Source organism: Clarias gariepinus, chromosome 10 (assembly GCF_024256425.1).
Source record: "Clarias gariepinus isolate MV-2021 ecotype Netherlands chromosome 10, CGAR_prim_01v2, whole genome shotgun sequence".
In the NCBI taxonomy this organism is placed as follows: Eukaryota; Metazoa; Chordata; class Actinopteri; order Siluriformes; family Clariidae; genus Clarias; species Clarias gariepinus.
Window position 1 is genome coordinate 27408667 of NC_071109.1, and position 15140 is coordinate 27423806.

The 15140-nt window shown below is 36.1% G+C and overlaps 4 non-coding genes across 4 annotated transcripts; all 4 read right to left on the minus strand.

The window, feature by feature from the left end:
- Positions 1-7466: 7466 nt before the first annotated feature.
- LOC128532385 (U1 spliceosomal RNA) lies at positions 7467-7631 on the minus strand. The gene has a single exon (XR_008361294.1). It is a non-coding gene; the product is annotated as a U1 spliceosomal RNA (small nuclear RNA).
- Positions 7632-8375: 744 nt separating this feature from the next.
- LOC128532393 (U2 spliceosomal RNA) lies at positions 8376-8566 on the minus strand. The gene has a single exon (XR_008361300.1). It is a non-coding gene; the product is annotated as a U2 spliceosomal RNA (small nuclear RNA).
- A 3977-nt stretch (positions 8567-12543) lies between these two features.
- Positions 12544-12708, minus strand: LOC128532379 (U1 spliceosomal RNA). Its single transcript, XR_008361288.1, has one exon. It is a non-coding gene; the product is annotated as a U1 spliceosomal RNA (small nuclear RNA).
- Positions 12709-13571: 863 nt separating this feature from the next.
- Positions 13572-13762, minus strand: LOC128532386 (U2 spliceosomal RNA). Its single transcript, XR_008361295.1, has one exon. It is a non-coding gene; the product is annotated as a U2 spliceosomal RNA (small nuclear RNA).
- Between the last annotated feature and the right edge of the window lie 1378 nt (positions 13763-15140).

Sequence of the window (15140 nt, forward strand, 5' to 3'; positions counted from 1 at the left end):
GTTTACCTCACTTACTACTTACAGGTTTCAAAACGAGTTTTTAATACTTCATTTACTAATCCTAGTGTGCCAAAATGAAGGAAAAAGTAGTCTTTCGTCGAAAATTGCAATCACCTGCTGCTACAGAATCAAGGACAGCGCCACCTAGGGGTCAGATTCAATCATAAACACAAACTTGGTCCTCAAAGCACACCTGTCCTGCAGATATTAGCTGATTTACAAATGATTTGTCTAATTAACTAATCAACAGTTTTTTTTTAATTGATATGGGTGTGAGCAAGGAATACACTAAAACATGTAGGGCAGCGTGTCCTCCGGGACCAGGGTTAAGATTACTGTACTAACACAACTTTAATTAAGAGAACTCTTAAATAGCTGATTATTTAATCCGGTGAAGTATGAGTGAGGGAAATGGTTTAAAATGTGAGACAACGTGTACTCTAGCACCAGGCATGTGAAGCTTGTGATTAACAAAGAAGTTTATAGTGTTACTTTTGTCTCTCTGTCCCCTACCTACAATAAATGTATTGTACAAAAACTCTTTAAAGTTTACCCTATTTATGTTCAAATATTCAAAATGAAAATAAAACATGTTTCACTTAAATTGTTTACATTCAGTATCAAACAACAAAGTTGAAAAATATTTATAATTTATAGGTGAAACTATTGAGCTCAAGCTTGTATGTAATGCAGCTGCAAAAACAAAAAAAACAAATAAGTAAATAAATAATTAGCACCTGAACTATCTGTGAAAACAAGAAAATTTAATAAAAATATACCATATATATTTTTTTTAAACTACAGTTTAAGCATCTGTTGTACCTTAGTCTTAAAAGTTCAGTATGGCATAATCTGGTCAATAAACAGAGAGGTGTCCACATACTTTAACCCTCTCTGGCCGTAGCTCAAGTACAACCTGAATTCCAGAAAAGCTGCAAAATTTTCAAAATTTGAATAAACTAATTAAAATTTGGTGTTGGGATTTAGTCCCATTTCTGCCTGATATAGGTTTCCGTGGTCATCTTTGATGTATTTTTCGTTTAATGATGCACCAAATGTTCGCTCTAGGTGAAAAATCGGCTGCAGACATGAAATATACATTGTCTTTATATACCTTTCAGCATTCATATTGCCTTCCAAAACATGCAAGCTTTTAAACTGAATGCTGATAACATGCTGAAAGGTCTCCCTCTTCTTAAGCCTCCTCTTGTTGGAAATCATAGTGTCCGTGATTTCCAATAAGACTGTTAAATTTGGACTCATCTGACCATAGCACTTTTCCACTTTGAAACAATGAGGCTTTTTAAATGAGGCTTGGCCCACAGGACACGATGGCGCTTCTGGACCATGTTCATATATGGCCTTCGTTTTGCATGATGGAGCTTTAGTTAGCATAGCAATCTGGTCCAGACTGTGTGGTTTCTGGAAGTATTCCTGGGCCCATTTAATAATGTTAATGACAATCATGCCGATGACACAATGTGTTAGAGTGATGCAGTGTCGCCTGAGGGCCCGAAGACCACAGGCATCCAACAAAGGTCTTCTTTCATGTCCCTTATGCACAGAGATTTCTCCAGTTTCTGTAAATCTTTTGATGTTATGTACTGTAAATGATGAGATTGCAAGCCTTTGCAATTTGACATATGAGGAACATTACATTTATACACAAGTAGACACACTCTCACAATCGCGTGTATATATATATATATATATATATATATATATAGAGAGAGAGAGAGATGTGTATATATGAGTATATTCTGTGTGTATACATGTATACTTGTACTCAAATATTTTATTATTTTTTTAATTATTTTTTCCCCAATAATACTTGCACAATATTTTTACTACTGTATTATCCATATGTATATTTATTCTTATAATTGTACACCACTATTGCTTGTGTAGCTTTCACATAAGAATTTCACTCACATGTACGGTACCAGTGTACCAGTAACGTGATGTGACAATAAAAGCGACTTGACATTGTTTTTTAAAGTATCTTTTTACAGACAGTTGCACACATTGGAGAAGCTCTGCCCGTCTTTATTTCTGAGAGACTTTGCCTCTCTAAGGCCACGTCTACATGTAGCAGGGTATTTTAAAAAAACGGGCATTTTTTGTTTTTTAAAATAATTTTATCCACACGACCCACGTTTTAAAAATATCTTTGTCCACATGAAAACGCAAAACGCCCTGTTAAGTGCTTTAATCAACAGGGAGCCAATTAGAAGCCTAGACAAAACGTCATTACCTGTTTCGCTTTGTAGAAATGCGACAGGTCTCGTCCAAAACAGCAGTCACTGTCTGCGGGGTCTCTGTCGTCAGAGTTTTGTACAGTATGTAGCAGCAGCGAGCTTAGTAGGACATTCAGGCACCTTGGTTTATTAACAGATAATGTGTGAGTAACTGTGCGTGTATGTACACGCATGTAAAAAGTCCAGTACACAACATTTACCCCGTCACTAGTTTACTGTACGCATGTCCACTATTACACAAAATATTCTCATAAACAAAGCTGACATTAAATCAAGGGCCCTGGCACACAGACAATTACATCATCGGCACAAGGTGGCGTTACAACAAGCCAAAAATCTCCTTTTCCTCTGTCCATACGACACTACTAAAAATGGAGTTTTGAAAAATCTTCACTTTGGACAGAGTTTTCCAAAAGCTCTGTTTTTAATGACCAAGTTTAAATGTTTGCACAATCACAGACAAAATCGCAATGATTGCGTTTCTCTATGTTCTATTTTGCATAGAAAGTCTTTTTTTGCATAAAATATTGGCATATGTGATTTGAAAGCCTTTTAGTTTTTATTTTATTTAAATTTAAAAAACCTACCTTTTCCTGGAATTCAGGGTTGTAGAATTGGGACTTGTGGGAACCTCTCTGAATTTTAAGGTAGTCTTTTACCCATTGGTTTACCATGTCTGCCTTTCAATGTTGGTTTGTCACTTCTGTTCCGTGCTCATCAAGCATGCTGAAACTGCATACAGTACATTAATTTACTACAGTCATCAGTAATATCACTATCCCTTGTGACTGTGATAATGAGTATTATTAACTTAGCAAAAATTGCTAATAAGCACTAATAATAGCCATGATATTGCACAAACACACATTACCACGAGCCAGTGGAACGGTGCATTTTTATTAGACAAAAAAAAACTATGTAGATTTCTTTTTAAAACAAAACATTTTCCTACCAGAATAACAGTGTAATTATAACAACATAGTCTGGTTAATGACAAAGATCCTCACCATACCTCTCTGTCGCACATGTCACTGGTGGTCTACAGTCCAGTTCTATAATTCAATGTTCAGAATGTGGAACTGCTCTATTGTTGTTACGCTTGCTAAGTTGCATACATTGACCTACGCGGCAAACTCTAGACTCTCAACCAATCAGAAGCCTGTAACTGTACGGTTACCATAAACATTGCACCACGGTAGAGACAATCTTGAATTGGGAATTCCAACTGCATAGTTTCTGGTACTGACGGTATGTTCGTTCTCACCCTTGAATATTCAGTTTAATTAATAAATCATATCATTTCTGATTTTATATGAATGAATTGGTAATTGTTATTGAGTATTACAGTGATACCTCGGCATACAAATTTAATCCATTACAGAAGTGAATTCTTTAGGTAAAAATTCGTATTGCAAAACTCATTTTCCCAGAGGAAATAATGTAAATGCAGATAATCCTTTCTATAATACAGATAATCCACTAAAATTATATTTTTACATATATAAAACAATCGAAATATTTAAAAAAGACATGTAAAAACGAAGTAAAATCTATATAAAGAGAAAGGTTTTATCTGTACATTGGCCAGAACTCATTTACATTTAGAATTTTGGCAGACCTCAACCTTTTTTAATAATTTTTTTACGTTTTATACACTGAAGGACTTGAAAACAGTCTCAGACAAATTTTTATCTGTTCATTTGTATCTTTGTCCAATCAAATTTGTTACAGCATCAGGCAAAACCAGCTGGACAGAATTTTATTAAACTTTGCCAGTCCTTCTGTATTTGCCCGATGTGAAATCTGCACCATGAATAAAATTAACTTGTTGAGTAGAAGAGATGTTATAAGCACTTATGTTAGAATACATCACAACAGCCAGCAGTTGTTTGAAAGAATAAAGTGTTTTATCCATAAAGTGGGCATGGCTATACTCGTCCGTCAACAGAGCCAATCAACACGATAATTTACTGTAAATACAGAGTATGTAAAAGACAAAAAAACGAGCACCCCAATTATCACAAACCAGAAACAAACGCCTGACCGAATGGACTACTTAAAAAAGTACATGCTTTTATCACTTCTAGGTTGGATTATTGTAACGCCTTACTGTCTGGTTGTTCAACAAGGTGCATAAACAAGCTTCAGTCAGTCCAGAATGCAGCAGCGAGAGTCCTTACTCAAACCAAAAGATACAACCACATCACCCCTATCTTATCCACACTGCATTGGCTTCCTGTGAAATTTGCCTTGATTTTAAAATACTACTATTCACGTATAAAGCATTAAACGGTCTTGCGCCGCAGTACGCCTACTTCGATCAAAGGATGCAGGCTGCTCGTCGGTACCACATATTATTAAAACTACAGCAGGGGGCAAAGCTTTTTCTTACAAAGCCCCAAAGTTATGAAATAGCCTTACAAATAGTGTTTAAACCTCAGACACAGTCTCAATGTTTAAGTCTAGGCTAAAAACCTATTTATTTAGCCAAGCATTTTTGTAGATTGATTTGCTTTAGGTAAAGGAACAGATCTGGGGGACTCATGGACAGAGTATTACGGTGAACTGGTATGTTTAGATGCTGTCTTCACCACTCTCATTGATCACTCAGGTTTGTTGACGTTGGGGTGATTGGTTGCTTTACATCTCAGGAAGCCCTCATGTCTGTGTTTCCTTCTGGCTCTCCCTTTTAGTTATGCTGTCATAGTTAGTCCTGCCGGAGTCTCTGCTTGTACTCTGCACTAAATATACATTCACCTTATACATTGATCCTGTCCTCGACTGATGCAGACAGCTGATCTTTGATGACCTGTAACTTCAGTCGCTCAATAGTTCGGGACTGGAATTTTCTACTGTCTACCTGAGCCTCCAGGAACAAACTGGACTCCATTTAATTTAACACATATCCTGTTATACTGAACTTCCAGTCTTACATAGTTTTATGCAGATCAATCCCTGCTATCCATTTTTACCCAAATGAGGATGGGTTCCCTGTTGAGTCTGGTTCCTCTCAAGGTTTCTTCCTATTACCATCTCAGGGAGTTTTTCCTTGCCACTGTCGCCGTCGTTCTCGGCTTGCTTATCAGGGACAGTCTTATCATTTTGATTCATACACATTCCATACAGACTTAAATAATTCTTTTGATTGTGTAAAGCTGCTTTGCGACAATGTCAATTGTTTAAAGCGCTATACAAATGACATTGAATTGAATTAAAGAACGTCTTTACATACAGTGAATTTCTAATTTAATGCATGGGGAAAATGTTTATTAACGCTGAATTTGCCGTTATGGTTATGGCCTTTCCTTTCGTACCTGTTTAAGTATACAGAGGTATTTATTAACAGTCTAAATAAATACCAGGGTATTTACCCAAATCTCCTTATACATCTGAGCATTGAGGGTTAAGAGCCTTGCTCAAGGGCCCAACAGGGACCTTCCAAACCGTAGTCCAATGCCTTAACCACTGAGCTACACCTGACCCCCTAAAACACACACACACCTTGTAAATTTTCCCTGTAGGAGCTAAAATTTTGCAAGAAATTTGTCTCGCATGCATAGCACTGTAGCTAATGCAAGCCGGTTGCCGGTCAAAACCTGTTTGTGTTAGTGTAAAGCCAATGTGAAGTGACATGGGTCCCACATAGCACCATGGGTCTCAAGAATGTTTGTAACGCTCATATTAATTAATTAACCGAGATAACACAAACTTTTATCTTGTCTACTGGTGTTAAAACCAAAGACGACACACAGACAACACTCAATACACCAAAACCATATGTGTTTTATATAACAGACACTGTAGTTCACAAAACATGCAAGATTTTGGTGTGCTCATGAATAAATGTATAGTCAGTGTTGTGTATCCAAAGGAAGTATGCGTGTGGAAGTACTCACGGGCTTTATGAGTCAAGCCGGGAGCACTATGATGGGGAAAAAAAACGTTGTCATGTGATACTGTGCCAATGGTGAGTAATCCAATTTTGGAGTGTTCGGAATAATGGAGTGTTGGCCCCTTTGCATATACGCGGCTTCCCTTTAAACAGGGACTGCTGACCTCTGTGCGTCACCGGTATTCCCCTTGTGATTTGGAGAGAAAGTCTTGCAAGAGTAAAAACAGGAAACCTAAACACAACTGATAAGGCAAAACATACACAAAGATATAACCCCATGTAAACAAATTAATTGCAGCCTCATAAAAACCCACTATGTGGCTGCACTTCATGTCATGTTTAAAGTAGCCAGTGACAAGAGAAATCATAAATTAAGGTTAAGTGAGATTTAATGTCTATTTATTTCATATTTTACTTAATTTGCATGCCTTTTCTAAATGGATTTGATTGTTTTTATTGGCAAAAATATGCGTATACTGTTGAAACAGCTAATATTAGGAAGATTTTTTACTTGCTGGAACAGATTATCTGAATTTATATTATGCCCATTTTTGGCAAGGTCCCATCGAGGTTTCTTCTCATATAAACCCTTAGATTTTAATTCCTTAAATGCTTTAACTTATTTAAATTCCTTAATCTGTTGTATCTGTTGTATGTTAATGTAGTTGGTTATTGTATCTATTGCCAACACCAAGGCATGTGGTGACTTTCTGGCTTTTCAGTGAAACATTGAAAGATTAATAAATAAAATAATTAATCACTTAATCATTTTAACATTAATTTATGTGCAAGATGTACATTAATCATTAATATGTATTGAGGACCATTTCCCCCTCATACATTCATACCTATTTTTAAGATAAGATCAAATGAATGTTTGTACAAGAAACAAAATCTAAACTTTTATCCTGACCTGATTGCTCGGTTATTGCTGCGCTTGCTAAGGGGCAGATTTTCATTTTAGCAAATATGTTTAAATTTTCAGCAGTTCTAAATCACCCAAAGCTTTGGGTAAATACTCTGCTATTTATTCATTTTTGTTACTTCATGCTTTTGCTTGCAAAGTTATATGAGAAAGGTGAGAAAAACAATGTTCTAACTAAATTTGTGACCATGACTGCATATTCATTAATGCTATGCATTAAAGAAACTCATTGATTGCATAGCCTTTTAACAGTATAAATATACAGAAGGGATTGAGATACCTTGCAATAATATCAAGAGTAATAGAATTTTCTCATTAAAAATTTGGGCAATAAAGGTAACTCTCTTCACTGCTTCATAAACAAAAACTCTAACTTTAATACGTTGAATATCAGGGGAGAGCGCGAACGCAGTCCCCCACTACCAGAAATTATGCAGTCGAGATTCCCACATTTGGGGAATTCGCAGAGGTCAACACAACCGAGAGTGCAATGGTTGAACCTCACCCTGGGTGAACCACCTTCTTGATCATGGTATCTCCCCTGCCAGGTAAGTATGAATTGCTACACCATCGCACAAGGACTGCACCACTACACACACCGTTTACCATCATGGTGATTAAATATACCAGTAACCGTCACACAAACATCCGAGTGTAAAACACCACAATAAAAAGCACCGCTAAAGCATTACTAATTTTATTACCCGTAAAACCGTGCTGCCGTGTATATTCTTATCAACGAAACAGTTCCCATGATGCATTGCTTCTGAATCTACGAGAGCTACAACGTCCAGGAAACGGCTTCAGAAATGGAGTAGGTCCTCGAACATCACAACAGACAAGCCAAGAGGAAGACGCGTGTTGCTCCGCTGTAGCAATAAGAATCAGGAAAAATATTTCAACCAGAATACTTTATTAGAACCGTTTTAAAGCCTCGCTACAGTTAGCCCCGCCCCTCGGTGTGAAATACAGTTTCAGCCAAAATAAAACTTCTCTACAATACATTTTACAGACCTCACTTTAATAAATGAGGAATGTAAATGTATACAATTAGTTATATAACCAGTTCCCCAAAAAAAGAACAAGGAGTCGATTTCTGTTTAGCCAAAATAAATAATAATAATAAAATACGTAAAGTTTGACTAGATTTTCCCACAGTGAAATAAAATTAATGATGTGTTTGAAAACACACGCTGTACTTCACACTCACATCATCCCCGAAAAGCAGCGCTTTAACAGTTAGCTCTAATGCCGAACGCCACCCAGATTCGTTATAATAATCTTTTTTTGACAGAGACAGAGGGGGTGCACCGTTCCCGGAAGTACTGCAATACCGGGTCGATGCGTGGAGTGGACGGAGCAAGCCCCTATTCCATCTCCCTGTTCCAAAAATCAATTTAATATATGGTCCCCGGGTAGGGGACGTATCAGATATTAAACTGATAAGAACAGATACTACACTTGATCTTAGCCAAAAGGCCGAGAAGCGATACCGAAAACAGCGAACAACGAACGGGGTCATTCTACAGATCGGTAATCCTGAGGAAGGCAAATGCTCATTTCTCTCAATACTGTATAAACAAGCAATACAGATTATGAAAAATATATAATTATATCATTTATACTGAAATTAGTGGGCGAAAAGGTCTATTTAAGCGAAACAGAAGAGAAATTAATAATGAATTCGCAGACCAGCCAATCGGAGGCCGGAGTACAAAATCCCATCCAGTACAAAGTCAGATTATTTTAAAACATACATTCTGAACCAAACATTTAAAAGTGGAGTAAAATAATTCGATCGATAACAACCAACACTGCAAACTAAATACGGGGAAATTAAAAAGATGTTAAACTGCAGCTGAATTATAGAACATTATAACATTATAGCCCCTTAGTGGCTAAATGTGGTATTGCATGAGAAAACAATCAGAAAAAAAAGTTAAAGGTTAACTGTTTACTGCTGCTCCATGTAAAACCTTTTCACGAGAATTTCTTGGTAAAAAGAAAAAAATATATTTAAATTGTTTTAATATGAATATTGTAATGTATATGTTTCATGTTTTAATATGTGCACTGAATGTAAATTTTACCAAAACAATTTTAGTAATTACAAAAAAAAAACCTTTGTGCAAAAAGCAAAACGAAAAAAAGCCTAGAATTTTATTTTGTCATAGTGCAAAAAGGAAACATTAAAAAGGACAAACAGTTTCTTCAAGCACAAAATTTATCCTCAGTTCTAAATTTACTGTGAATAGTAAAAGAAGTGCATCCTTACCACATGCGTCACTGAAGCACCATTTTTCAGCAGCAGTTTATACAGGCCTGTTCGCTTATATACAGCGCTAAATAACTTCATTTCAGTTATTCAGGACGTGCAGCATTCCTTACCAAACTGCATTAAAAAGACACTTCTGTCTTCAAAAAATTCTTTTTAAATAAAACTGTCATACATTTTCAAAGGACAGTCTCACGCGAGAGACACACTCATTCAACAGTAAAAGTATAAGGAAGAAAACATTTCAAGTCAGTATTAAGATTTATCTCACTTAATACTTTTAAAAATTAACTTTAAATACTTTACTTATTAGTCCTTTAATGCTAATGAATTGCAATCACCTGCTGCTACAGAATCCAGGTCAGCTCCACAACAACGCCACTTAAGGCTCTGATTCATGTCTATAGTCAGAGATGTACAGCCGTGTTCCTATAAGCCCACATGTTTTGCACATTTCAGTGTTTTCTCAGCTGTCAGCACAACTGATTTAATCACCCAGACAATTAACTGCTTTACCTAAATGAATCTGGGTATAATAGAAAACACAAAAATGTAAAAGTAGGGTGGCTTCCAGGGCCGAGAATTACTGCTCATGACAACCATGACCCAATTATCAGTAATGAAAATGCTTCCTGGGCACTGGTGGCTCAGTGGTAGGGTTTTTTTCGCGGAGAAAAAACGAAGTGCTATGCACAGAATGTTTTCTGTTCTAAGCACAGACTTAGAACAAACCGCAGGTCTGCCCTTAGAACAGAAAACATTCTGTGCATAGCACTTCATTTTTTCTTCACTAAAAAAACCCCTACATACACTACCAGTCAAATATATATATATAATGTAATAAAATAAAAAGATGCCTCTATTATTATTTTTGCACAACTTTCTTAACAGTGTAGATGGGGACCATGGTTTTGTAACACAACATTATTTCATGTTCACATATAAGCCTATAAAATAAGCCTATAAAATAAGCCTATGAAACAGAACCAGACAAACTGTTGATCAGGAGCTACGTTTACATCAGAAATATTTCTCTAATTCAATTGGAATCATTCCGATTAAAATGTCTAATTTAACTGTTTATTTGTGTGTGCTGATCTGATACGGTGTGTTTACATGCTAAAAGCTTTTTTTAAAAAAAGGTCACAAAGTGGTTTTACCTGCAGTGAAATGTTTAATAGGCAGAAATCTAACATTAAAAAAAAAATAACTCTCGCCATCTCTGCTATGAATGATGTGTAAACACAGCTACTGTAAGCTAGCATTTAGCTGCAACAAAGTGATGCTGAATAGCTATTTTACCCTTAAAACAGAGACCTCCTGAGCCTGCAGCATGGCATGCACAGATTTATTATCACTTCTAAATACATCACAGTTGTGACTCTTATCTGGGGAGTTTGTTAAAGTAAAGTAAAAAATAACAAATTAACAGCACCTCAGAATTTACTAGGTATATGGAAGTATAATTACAAGCATTCGCTAAGTGTTAAAGGCTTTAATTAAAAATTATATTAAGTTTATGAAAATATTCAGTATTTTTAATATTCTCATGGAAATAATAGCTCAATCGTAATAAAGCTGCATCATGTAAACAAGTCAGTCAGAACAGTCTGACCCAATCCGGCCTGATCTGGATTAATTTGGGAGGGGCCGTGTAAACCATTTGATAACCCATCCAATAGGTTAATATTATTTGCAGTGTTGACCCTTGTTTTTCTCAAAACTTTTGGCCAAGGCTCTACAATGTAGAAAAAATAATCAGGAAAGCCCATGGAATTTGAAGGCATGTTTAAAACTTTGACTAGTAGTGTATGTATGGGTTTGTGTATTGTTCATAAAAAGTATTGTTGGAATTTCTTTAAACACAATATAAGAATAGAATAATTAATAAAATGTAAAGATCTTTCAGTATTTACTTCATAATCAAGTAAAAGAATCTGCAGTTTATGCACAGAAAAAGCACTTTACAAGAGATCCAAGTCAAACAAAATAATGTATCTAGGTCCCATACAAACACAATACCCTTCTCTTTATTCAGATTTAGCCAAATACATTCACTAGTTTATTTATTAATTCATTCCTTTATTTGCCTAATCATAAGGAGAAGAAAAAGATTTTAAAAACTAAAAACACAAATGCAAATTCAGTAATACTAAGCATTTATTCCCTGCATTATGCTCAGTAGATGTACAGCAACCTTACAGGGGTATAAAATAATAATAATTACAGTGGACCTTCAAAGTAATTACATAGTGGTGATAGATGTTATAATTAGTGATGGAACGTACTGTGCTGATGCTTCGAGCTGTGTGTCGAGAAATCCAGGAACTATTCAGTGAAGTGCGTTTCAAGGCTTGTATTGTTTATGGCAACTGACGTCATGAATGACGTTTGAAACCTCGCTGCAATTGGCGGTTTAGGAAGTGGTTCGAATCTTGCCGCCGTACTGACAGATATAAAGCCCAAGCTCTGTTTTTTTGTTTGTTTTTCTTTTCTAGGTGCTCTGAATGTTATTCCCGATGTATATTTTCTTTAGTAATATTTCTTTTGCTGTGTTTTTTTTTTTGTGATTCCTGTCTTGTTTCGTAAATATCTGTAAACAGAAACAAACAAAAAACACAAATAAATAATATATAAAGTAACATTGCCAAAAATTATGAAAAATTAGAGAATGGGACACTTTGGTATGTGTGCTACTACCATGGAGCATTGATCAAAATGTGATAAGAATGAAAATCTAGGACACCGTTTACAATCAAGCACAAGCAAGTTAATAGGAGGAAACAACAACAGATGGTTTAAATGGGCTATTATCTTGTGCTCACAATAGAAAAATACATAGTTTAATGAAAATCATGTATAATTCCCATGCCCAACCTACAGTAGATCAAGACAGCTTTGAGAGGATCACATTCAGTACTAGTAAAATGACTACGAACACATCTGGTTGTCTTACATTCTTTGACCAGTAGAGGGGTTTGTGTGCAAATAAAGCCTCAAGGAATGAACCAACTGGCTGGAAAGCTTCAGACCTTCATCTCAACATCACTAGTTATAATAATCTGTCAACACAGCTATTTGCAAATATTACACAAATTTATACATGAGACTATAATGTAACGGAAACTTACCATACACACAATAAAACTTTCTACATTCCAATAGCAAGATCTGACTTTAGTACAATGAATATCAGGGGAGAGCGCGAACGCAGTCCCCCACTACCAGAAATTATGCAGTCGAGATTCCCACATTTGGGGAATTCGCAGGGGTCAGCACAACCGAGAGTGCAATGGTTGAGCCTCACCCTGGGTGAACCACCTTCTTGATCATGGTATCTCCCCTGCCAGGTAAGTATGAATTGCTATACCATCGCACAACGACTGCACCACCACAAACACTGTTTACCATCATGGTGATAAACCTACCACAAACCGTTAAACAAACATTCTTGTGTAAAACACCAAAATATAGGAGGACCGCTAAAGAATTACATTTCTTTTTACACTTAAAGCCGTGCTGTCGGCTATTTTCTTAAAAATGAAACAGTTCCCATGATGCATTGCTTATGAATCTGCAACTGAAGTCCTCGAACATTACAACAGTCAGTCCAAGTGAAGCAGTGTATTGCTCCGCTGTAAGAAATAAGAGTCAGGATTCAACTAATTTATTATTGCTTCACTTCATTCGAAATATTTTAAATACTTTATTAGAATTGTTTTAAAGCCTCGCTATAGTTAGCCCCGCCCCCTCGGCAAGCAGTTCAGTTACAACCAAAATAAACGGACTTATCTACAAAACATTTTACAGAAATTCACTTTATTAATAAAAAAGTATGACTTAAAATGTATATAATTAGAACGTTATATAACCGGTTGTCATAGACATTGTGTTGAAATAACTAAGTAAAAAATAAACACGAGCGCGGAAATTTCTGTCCGACTGGTTACAAGAGGCGGGTATATAGTTCCGGGAACGATAGTTCCGCCAGTAATAAAATATGGTTGTTCTATTAATTTACAATCCTTCAGTCTTCGTAATCTTTATTATTATTATTATTATGTGCTGGTACGTTAAATTACATTCCACGCACAAAGTACAAAAAAAACTGAACCACATCGTCAAGGATTAAGCAACGTTATAACCGTTAGTTCTAATGAAGGACTCCACACACACTGACAGATTCAACATAACAATAATAATATTTCTTTAACAAAGGAGAGGGGGTGCACCGTTCCCGGAGGTACTGCAATACCGGGTCGATGCGTGGAGTGGACGGAGCAAGCCCCTATTCCATCTCCCTGTTCCAAAAATCAATTTAATATATGGTCCCCGGGTAGGGGACGTATCAGATATTAAACTGATAAGAACAGATACTACACTTGATCTTAGCCAAAAGGCCGAGAAGCGATACCGAAAACAGCGAACAACGAACGGGGTCATTCTATAGATCGGTAGTCCCAAGGAGGGAAAATGCTTATTTCTCTTAATACTGTATAAACAACCAATATAGATTATGAAAAAGCTATTATTAATACTGAAATTAGCGGGCGAAAGTGGCTTTTTGAGCGAAATACAAAGGAAATTAATAATAAATGCGCGAACTAGCCAATCAGTGGCCAGAGTACAAAATACTCCTCAGTACAAACTCATTGTTTTAAAAACTACTTTTTAAACCAAACCTTTAAAATTGAGTGAAATAATTAGACCGCTAACGACCAATCATGCAAACTAAATGTGGAGGAATGAAAAAGATGTTTAACTTCATCTGAATTATATAATATTGCCCCTCAATGGCCAAATGTGGTATTGCAGGGGGAAAAAAATCAAAAAGGGTTACACGTTTTCATGTTAATCACCTGCTCCTCTATGTAAAACTTTCTTTTTCTTTGGTAGAAAAAAAAATGCTGTATTTTTATATGTGTAATAAAAAACAGTATTAGGTTACCATCACCAAACACGAACCCATTTTAAGAAAACAATTGTAGTAATTACCAAAAAAAAACTTTTCTTTTGTCGTAGTGCAAAAAGTGCACAATAAAAAGGACAAACAGTTTCTTAAAACACAGACCTTATCCTCAGTTCTAAATTTACTGATAAGTAAAAGAAGTGCATCTTTACCACATGCGTCACTGAAGCGCCATTTTCCAGCAGCGGTTTATACAGGCCTGCTCGCTCATATACAGCGCTGAACTTCATTTCATTTAGTCAGGACGTGCAGCACTTCCCACAGAAATAAATTAAAGGACACTTCTGTCTCCAAATTCGTGAAATAAAAAAAACCGTCTCACGTGTTTCCAAAGGACAGTTTGCGCGCTCGAGCCAAACTCAATTGACTGTATAATTGTGAATAAAATAATTGTGAATTAGTTTCTGGCTTTACCTCACTCATTACTTACATGTTTCAAAACAAGCTTTAAATATTTAATTTAGTAACCCTGGTGCTAAAATCAAGAAAAACGTAGTTATAAACGTAAAAAAACAAACAAAAAAAACTGTTAAACACTTTCGCCGAACGTTGCAGTCACCTGTTGTGACTAGAGAATCCATGTCAGCGCCACCTAGGGGTCTGATTCAAAACCGCCGGACAAAAAGTAAAAAGTTGATCATGATGTCCATACTGTTTTTTAACATCACTGCAATGAAGTAATATACACATTCACAACCCTGGTCCTGGAAGGCGACCTGTCCTGCACACTTTACTGGTTTCTCTGCTCCCAACTGATTTATTAACTAATTAGTGATTAGAACTTGTACGAACTTGTTTTTAAAATGGTACCGGTGCCTGAA